The sequence below is a fragment of the Silene latifolia genome, chromosome 3 (assembly GCF_048544455.1).
Source record: "Silene latifolia isolate original U9 population chromosome 3, ASM4854445v1, whole genome shotgun sequence".
In the NCBI taxonomy this organism is placed as follows: Eukaryota; Viridiplantae; Streptophyta; class Magnoliopsida; order Caryophyllales; family Caryophyllaceae; genus Silene; species Silene latifolia.
This window is the reverse complement of record NC_133528.1, coordinates 28,474,410-28,483,329: the sequence shown is the minus strand read 5'-3', so window position 1 is coordinate 28,483,329 and position 8,920 is coordinate 28,474,410. Positions and strand designations below refer to the sequence as shown.

The 8,920-nt window shown below is 34.0% G+C and overlaps 1 long non-coding RNA gene across 1 annotated transcript; it reads right to left on the bottom strand.

Moving 5' to 3' along the window:
- Positions 1-5,859: 5,859 nt before the first annotated feature.
- Positions 5,860-7,449, bottom strand: LOC141646011 (uncharacterized). The gene is made up of 2 exons (XR_012545274.1): positions 6,939-7,449; positions 5,860-6,238 (listed from the first exon to the last, which is right to left on the bottom strand). It is a non-coding gene; the product is annotated as an uncharacterized LOC141646011 (long non-coding RNA).
- Positions 7,450-8,920: the final 1,471 nt, after the last annotated feature.

Genomic DNA, 8,920 nt, shown 5'->3' with positions numbered 1-8,920 from the left:
TTGCCAAATTTATTAGCTTCAAAAAGTTTACAAATAGGAACAAAACTAGCTAATTCAATTGGAAATCTAGGAAGTCTGACCCATACATTAGTATGAGTGATAGACTCGCAGTAGGGATCAAACATAGGTCTCCAAGGGTTGATGACAAAGAGATCACCTTGAACATGCCAAGGTCGATCCCGCCAAATTCGGTCTTTGTCATTTGGGTTAGCACACTTAATAAGCACCCACTGGTTACCCATGTCTAAAAAATCAATACTACCAGCAGCAAAAGCCCATTCGATTTTAAGTAGCGCAATTACAAGTTTATAGTCGACTGAAGTTTGTAACATTTGACCAACCAAACAAGACTTAGTTAACTTAATAATTTTATTCCGAACCTCAGGGAGATCGTGAAGACTAGAACTTAGACTTGGCTCATCATCCTCGTTATGCTCCAAATAAGCCGAGGGGTTCTCAGAATGTTGAGTCCTTGGCTGGTCCCAACCACGAACTTCCATTGAGGAGTTCGAGGGCCTAGCCTTATCAACCTGAGTTACCGGAGATGAGTCATGTGATAAAAATTGTGAATTTCATAGACATGAAAAACATATATAAAGACAAGTCGAAAACCTGACATTGCCAATTGTCTCTTAGATATGTTTGTTTGAGATTCATTTTTACGATGTTTCATTTTAACTATGTTATTTACGCTTTCGAATTAACATCATAATAACATGCTGAATTTGTTAGACTTTATGTGTGTCATGTAAATGATGAGTAGTATTTTAGTCTCTTTTTGCCCCTTATTTATACCTTATTCCGACTCGATTTTGCGTGCTTGATTGATTAGATAGCTCACTTTATTAACTAATTTATAATAATTCATCGTATTAGTTAAATTTAATAATTAGTCGGTTTTTATATAATATTAATAAAACTATTATTTTGTTGTATATAATTTGTAGGTGAGGCGGAATAACAAAGCTGAGATTTGAGTTTGGGTCGATAATAAAGACGGAAAATGAAGAGGCTAATGAGCAAGACGGGTTTAAACAATCGAGTGAAGTATATGAAGTAGAGTTGAGAAGTCAAGTCAACTCTTGACTTCAACAAACCAAATCCTATAGCATTCATTCACCATCACCATTCAGTATAAGCTCGTTATCAACAACAATTCATTTACTCTTCACCACCATTAACGCACCAGCTCACCTTCACCTCCCTCGTCATTGCCCATCAACCTCCATCACCCTCCGTGCTCACCAACATCAATACACCATCAACCACCATTTTCACCTCCACAAGCAACGAACCAAGCCCAAATCATCACCGGTCTATTCACCTCCATCTTCATTCACACACCCTGCATCTCCTCATCACCATTTACTTTCACCATCATCATCTTCACGATTCATAACCACCATCACCATTAACAACCGTCTTCAACCCACATCGCCGTCACCAATCCACATCAATTCATTCATCCATCACCTAACCCACACCACAACAACCACCAGCAATTCGCAACCGGCACACCACCGTTGTTCCTCGCCACGGCCGTGCATCACCAGAATCTCCGACGAGCACCGCTACTGCACCACCCTTGAATCACCTCGGGTTGACTCTCCTTCACCTGCACACAACAGCAGCAGCAACCACGACTCATTTCCATCATCATGCTTCATCATCAAAAATGGAAATAATTGTTTCCCAGACGGCCCACCGGCCGCCGGCAGCCCGGCTCCCAACTCGCGCAAATCTCAAATGGGCTCTCAGCCGGCCAACCGGTTGCTGACCTCCAACCGGCTCACGCCACTAATTAATTCACTCAAATTTTACAGGAGATCCCCAGCCGGTGCACAACCGACGGCCGGTGGACCGGCTGTGCACCCTATTTGCGCGTGATTCAGACCTTTGCTTTAGCCTCCTTTTCGTCGTGTTGTATACAAGATTGTCGATTAACACCCCCTCCCTTTTGATATGTGTCGTGTGTGTCAATTGTTAGGTGAGACATGAGAGTTTTATTATTATTAGAACAAGTCCAATGGTGAAGCTTAAGGACTTGCTTGCAATTTCTTAAAATCGCGAAGTTTAGTTCTTCTGGCACCATTGGAGAAGCGCCATAAAGAATGGCTTGGTTAAGCTTTATTTAACCGTTAAATTACTTTATACTTTATATGGCCCCACAACTATCAATCAACCAATAAAAAAATTATTCCAATAAATAATTTGACATGTGGGTCCCATTAAGCTAGTATTAAAGCTAACTAAACCATTGGAATTGTTTACTAGTTTAGAATGATTGTAGCTTATGAATTTGCCAAGCTAGTTGATTGTTGCTTACCATTGGACTTGCTCTTATTATTATTAGGATTAATTAATAGGAATAATCCATACTATGGACGTCCTTCCTATATTACTCCAATCTATGAATTAACCTATTATAATCCTAATTATCCTACTCTCTTCCCATATTAGACTTGTCCAATTTTTCACCTGTTGATGCCGGTAAATCTTATTCTTTTATTTTTTGTTCAATTAAAGAGGAGGCCTTCTTATCCTTCTTCTTCTTCAAATCTCTTTCTTCTTGTTGATTCTCCATTACATTACTGGGTTATTTCCTCTCTTAATTTATTTATCCAAATTATCATATGCATCTTTTTTTCCTTTTAAACAATGAAGGACTCATATGTGAGTTCACGACATTAGCAAGTATGTCAAAATTAAACCCAGTTTTACGACAAATTGAGATAAGAATCAAACAGATATGCGTACTAATGAATGTATGAAGGATCAAAAGTAACCTTATACGACATTTGCAAGCAGCTCAAAATTACCCACATTTTCTCGACAAATTGAGAAAAAAATCAAACAAATACACCTACAAATCAATACGAACAAAAAGAATCACAACTCAAAACTCATACAATCAAATTGTCATGCAAAAACAAGATTTTCTTTCACTAAACTCGTATCACTACTTTAATATCATACCCAAATACTTCAATTATATTAATAACAATAAAGTAATGATTACCGATTAAAATCAAATTACTAGAAAAATGACAAGAGGGGATTAAGGGTGTAAACAGAGAACGACGAAGAGAAGGAGAAGAAAAACGAAGGAATAGACGGCAGAGAGGAGTCGCAGATGCGAAGTTATGGAGTTTCGCGGCGGTTGCGGCTGGAGTTATGGCGGCCATTATTGGGAGTTGTGCTGAGATTGGTTGAAGTTGTTGCAGTCTAGCAAGGTATGACCAAAATACGCTCTTGTTTCTGATGTTCTGATGACGATATAAATGGCGAGAAAAATAGTGACAGGTCAATTTAGGAGGATGATAGGAAAAGAAATTAATGGTGAAGAAGGAAGGAAAGTGTTACTGTGAAGACTAAGAGACTTGAAAACTTACTTAGATAAAAGGGTTACCTGTTATTCAGGTAGCCAGTCACTTCAGTGCAATAAGGGAAGATGTGTAGGATTGTTAGGATTATAGCAGGTTAATTCATAGTTTGGAGTATTATAGGAAGAGCGTCTATAGTACAGATTATTCTCAATAATTAATCCTTATTATTATTATTATTATTATTATTATTATTATTATTATTATTATTATTATTATTATTATTATTATTATTATTATTATTATTATTATTATTATTATTATTATTATTATTATTATTATTATTATTATTATTATTAATATTAGTATTAATATTAATATTATTGTTATCCCATATATACTAAAAGAATAGGAAAAACTTCAATTTTTTCCGTCTAAAACACATTTCCTATTTTGATAAAATCTCTTATTTACTTTCTTATTTTAATATAATCCTTTATTTAAAATTTTTATCTAAGATTTTTGTGATAAAAAATTCGTTCTTTGTATGCTAAATCGTAACTAAAAGATATACTAATAAAAAATTATAAACAATTTCATTAATTTTGTTTAAAAATAATTTTTTTTCATTAGTTTTATAGTTTATTTTTTTTCTAAAAATAAAAACTCTATAAATACCGCGCATTCATCGCGCGGGATCTAAACTAGTTAGTATATTATTAGGTTAGTAATTAGAAGGATATATAAATTAGAACTTAAGACAACACACCACATTAGAAATGAGAATTAGACTAGCTTACATCATTTCCTCTAAAATATTTACTCTCTCATTTTTATTCAATAAAAGTTATAATCTCTCTTTAATTATTAGTTTAATTCTTCCTTAGTTTATCCAAGTTCTTCATTTCCTCAATAGTTTACATTTAATATTTGGGTTGTATTTGGAATACAGGAAGAAATTCATCTTCCATTATTGTCCAAGCTTGTTCCTTTTCTTTTTGTTGTTATTAATTCTCATCTATTGTTTACATTACTTTCATTTGTTTACATTTCTTATGTTGTTTAATTGTTATTCATCCAAAGTAGTAATCTTTACCATGTTCATCATGTTTCGTTGTGTTTTGTTCCATCTTATTGTTGGTTTTTCATTACTAAGCATGTGTGAGTAGTTCTCATCTAGGGCTTAGGGGGGTCTCGGGTCTATAATAGGTATGATTTTGGGTTAGAATTATAAGGATTTGGGTGTTTTAATGGTTGTCACATTCTTGCACATGAAGTGTTTGTAGAATTACTCCTATGAAAGTTTGAGTATTTTCTCACATGTTTGGTTATCTTGGTGTCTATACTAGTGGATGAACAATCTTGGTGTGTAGACTATTCCATCTTTGTGTATGTGTGTGACGAGTTTTAGTTAATCATATGAAAGTTGGTTAATGAATTCTAGGTGTCCTAAGACATTATGTATAATTCCTTGACTATTTGTCTCCCATTTCCCATATTTACCTTGTTTTATGCCCAATGACCCAAGTGAACCCGAAAACTCTAGTCTTTCTCATATTGTTCAATTATAATTTCATTTAGTTTAATTTGATATCTTATTTGCATCTTAGTTTACAATTTAATCTACCTCTTTCATTTGTTTGACTAAACTAAAGACTTAAACAAACCAAGTATCTAACCCCCGCCATCTTTGTGTTCGACCCCGATTAAATACTACTTTTTAATTGGGTTTTATAAATTGTTTTTAATTGGGAAACGACGACAAATCCCACTATCAGTAAATTGTCGAGAACTATAAACTGGCAGAAGCGCATCTTTGATGTCATAAAGTCCATATGTTTTAGAAACCTTTTTCAATTGCGAAGCAATCCCATTCTCAATAGAGTAAATAAACTACGATTACTCCATTTAATATCCCAATATTTGAAAGAAATACATAATCTCCTCAAATCAATAGAAACAAATAGATTGGATTATCCAGGCAAGTAATCCCTTTTTTTGTGAAATTGAAAAGTTAAGTAAACCAAGAAAATGATCTGAAACATTTAAAACGGAGGAGGATATAACAAATCGTTACTCTTGAATCTTTTCTATGTACGGTCCCTGACATAATATAAATTCGATTTTACATATGCAGTTACAAAGACATAAAATAAATAAGAGAAAAAAGTGTCACCAAGTTTTACATCAGACGTTCTCACGATACACATTGTAAATGAGTTGGTTTCATTACACTGTCACACAAATTTTTTGCTAAAATTATTATGCATGAAACACAACAAAGAATGAAGACATGTAATGAATTAGAACCGTCTAATACCCCTTGACCTAGACAATACTTTAGTAAACAATAGATATTTACATGTTCAAAAGATAATGTCATCATCAATGACAAACTCATTACGAAAATTGATAACAATCCTTTAGAAATACATATATAGGTGATGGCACATCTAAATCAAAGATTTGTAAAAGAGAATAACATCAGCAGGTAATAAGAATAACTAAATCTATGTAACAGAACAGAGAAAATAAATTTTGCGAAAAAATTGACAGGGGCCTGATAGAAAAATCTTACAATTTTTATTTGGGGAAATTCACCTAACAGATGATGAGCATAATCAGAAACCAAATATGTGATAATAAAATATGTGTACAAAATTTCAAAAAACCGAAAAAATTCAAATTCAAAACAATATGGAATAGACGAAGATCGCACCTTAATCGTCTTTGGCTTGTCTAGCACTAACATGTGAAACTCAACTCTCTGTTAGAAACGTAAAACCAATCTCTAATTACAGCATCAACTGATCCATCAAGATAGTAACGAATAATATCTGACATTTAACACCAAGGCAAGAAATCATCCCACAAATCAACAGTGACAGCAACAACATATATGCTCCTGGGAGTACCTATGAGTGAAACATGAACATGAAAACATAACTCATCTAAAACGATTGTAATGTATACAATGACAGACGTAGACATATAACATTAGACAAAAAAAGGAATGCGAGGAAGAAAAAGGACAGAGGGCATGAAAGAAAGAGCACTTCAGCTTTTGTGTGGACAATCCATCAACACCTTATGGGCATTCGAAAAGCAATTCGTGCTAGGAAAAAGTCCATAACAAATTTTCGAAACCCGTAAAAACTCAAAATTCCATAATATATGGCTTGTCAAAAAATGAAAATCCAAAAATAGCAATGGCAGACGATAGAAAACTCAATTTGTTAGGCAACTTCAGTGGGGCAGACCATTATAAAAAAAAAGTTCATAAAAAGTAAAATATTTATGCAAATTAACTTAAAGCAATCCGTTTGACACGGATGTGACTGCAGAAATCCGAACATCGTTCTTCTATACGCCAAAAAAAACAATTCGGTGCTCACCTATGTAGTAAAATGGGTAACGTGTACAGATCAAAATCCCATCCATATTCTCTATTATTATAAGGTTATAAGAAAGACAATTTTATGATCTTTACAACAATTGTGCTTAGAAGAAGCAACACGAACAGATATGAAAGGAAAGCAGTAAAGTTTTAGTTTGGGCAATTCATCAAACACCTGGTAGACATTAGGTGTACCAACAATTGTGCTTAGTAATTACCTCTACCAAAAATCTTTCAAAAATCCCACAATCTATGTATCGACATCAAGCAAACAAAACAAAATCCTACTTAAGGGAAATCAATTCGCTTAAGTAAATAAATCACCCAGTTCATTATGTTCATATCGCATCATTTTATATGGGGAGAAATTCCAAGTAAACTTTGAATTACATACCTATTGATAATAGTGGAGATAAATAGAATTAGGAAGGTTTATTATGGAGCAAAAGAGAGTGTCAATGCAAAATAAGATAAGAAAAGAGTAGGAAAATAAAATAGTCAATGAAGAAACAAAGAAAAAACAAAAAAAGTGTGAAGTATTGAGGGAAATTGCGGTAGAGACTGGAGAAGGATGTAGGAATAGGTAAAAAGACAAATAAATGGCTCTTTTGTAATAATGACGTAAGACAGGGACTGAAGCACACTCATTGTAGTGTCACACCCCTATTCTCTTTTATTATAAACTAATTGGTTGCACGGCGCGCGGTGCGCGCCGTCCCTCAAGTTATTTTAATCGTTTACGTTTCAAATGTATATAGTAGTGAATCTTGATTTAGTTTGGTTTTCTATACATTTTGAGTGGCGATCACAATGAAAATCTTGTCGTTATAATTTTCTGGATTTTCGATTCGACTGCAAACAAGATCACATTCGTAAATATTTCGTATCTAACTTTGTTGGAATCATGAATATACGATCTTGTTTGGTTTTTGTACATGTACATTTACATGTTGAGTGTCGATCACAATGAATCTCTTGTTGTTATATTATTTTGATGGTTGAATCGATTGGAAACAAAATTAAAATCATTCGTAAATAATTTGTATTTAACTTTGTTGAGAGCATGAATATCCGAATATAAATACACTTTTTTGCTTAGATGGTTAATTGTTAAAGAACACAATTACATGAAATACATACGACATTAGTATTATATTGTACTTTGCGAAGTAACGTAAACATCACACCTCCTCCTCCTCCCCTTCCTCTTCATACTAATCGCTCTTCTCACATTAGCCTTCCTTACTCCTCCTCTTCCTTTTCTTTTCCCCAACCTTCCTTACTCTCTACTTTGTCGTCCTCTTTATCTCTCTCTTTTCTCTTCAACGGCGTCGCATCCTAAACCACCTTCTCTTCTTCAACCTCGTAGTCCTCCTTCCCTTTCATCTTTCTCCTTCCCTATACCTTCTATGTTTCCTTATCCTCCTCTTATGTATTCTTTATTTTCCCTTCTCCTCCACTTGCTCTCATATTACTTCACCCACAATTAACATCGTTACAAAGCGTACTATTGAGGAGGTAGCTATATTTATCAGGTGCTTATGCAGAGATTAACAAAGAAGGTACAACTTTGTCATCATGTTTTAAGTGAAGCTGCTTCATACCATGTACTCAAAGAACACTCGGACGCTTAAGTTGGTAACTTTACGTCTATGATATATGGTTTTTGACTATTACCTTCAGCTTTTTTACCTGAAATATGTGATTCATGTTTCAGAAATGGGGGTGATTGGACAACTAAGTTCTATCAGCTTCAAAGGAACGAGTACATTTACAAGAATAATTATGTGACAATGTAAAATTATAAATTAGGTTGATAAAATACTGTCTAATTGTTTCTATCACATGTTTGTATCGTCACGATTAATCTTTGTTTAGTGTCATATTCATCGATTAAGTTTGTTAATTCATTCTATAAGTCGAAAGGCACGGAATCGAATTAGACTAAGCATGTTGAAGAGTTAAGAACGATTAACACCTAAGAGGGGGAGGGGGTGAATTAGGTGTACCTTTTAAAAATTTTATCCTTAACTTGTTTAATTGATTAACTTAAGTAAAGAATATTGAAGTACAAGACTTGAGAAACTTAATTGAATGTAAGTTCACAAGAAGGTACAGCAGTTCTGTGTCACAGTCCAGCAGTTCTATGTCACAGTATAGGTGACTGTGAAATAGAACTTGATTAGGTACAAGCGAGAAA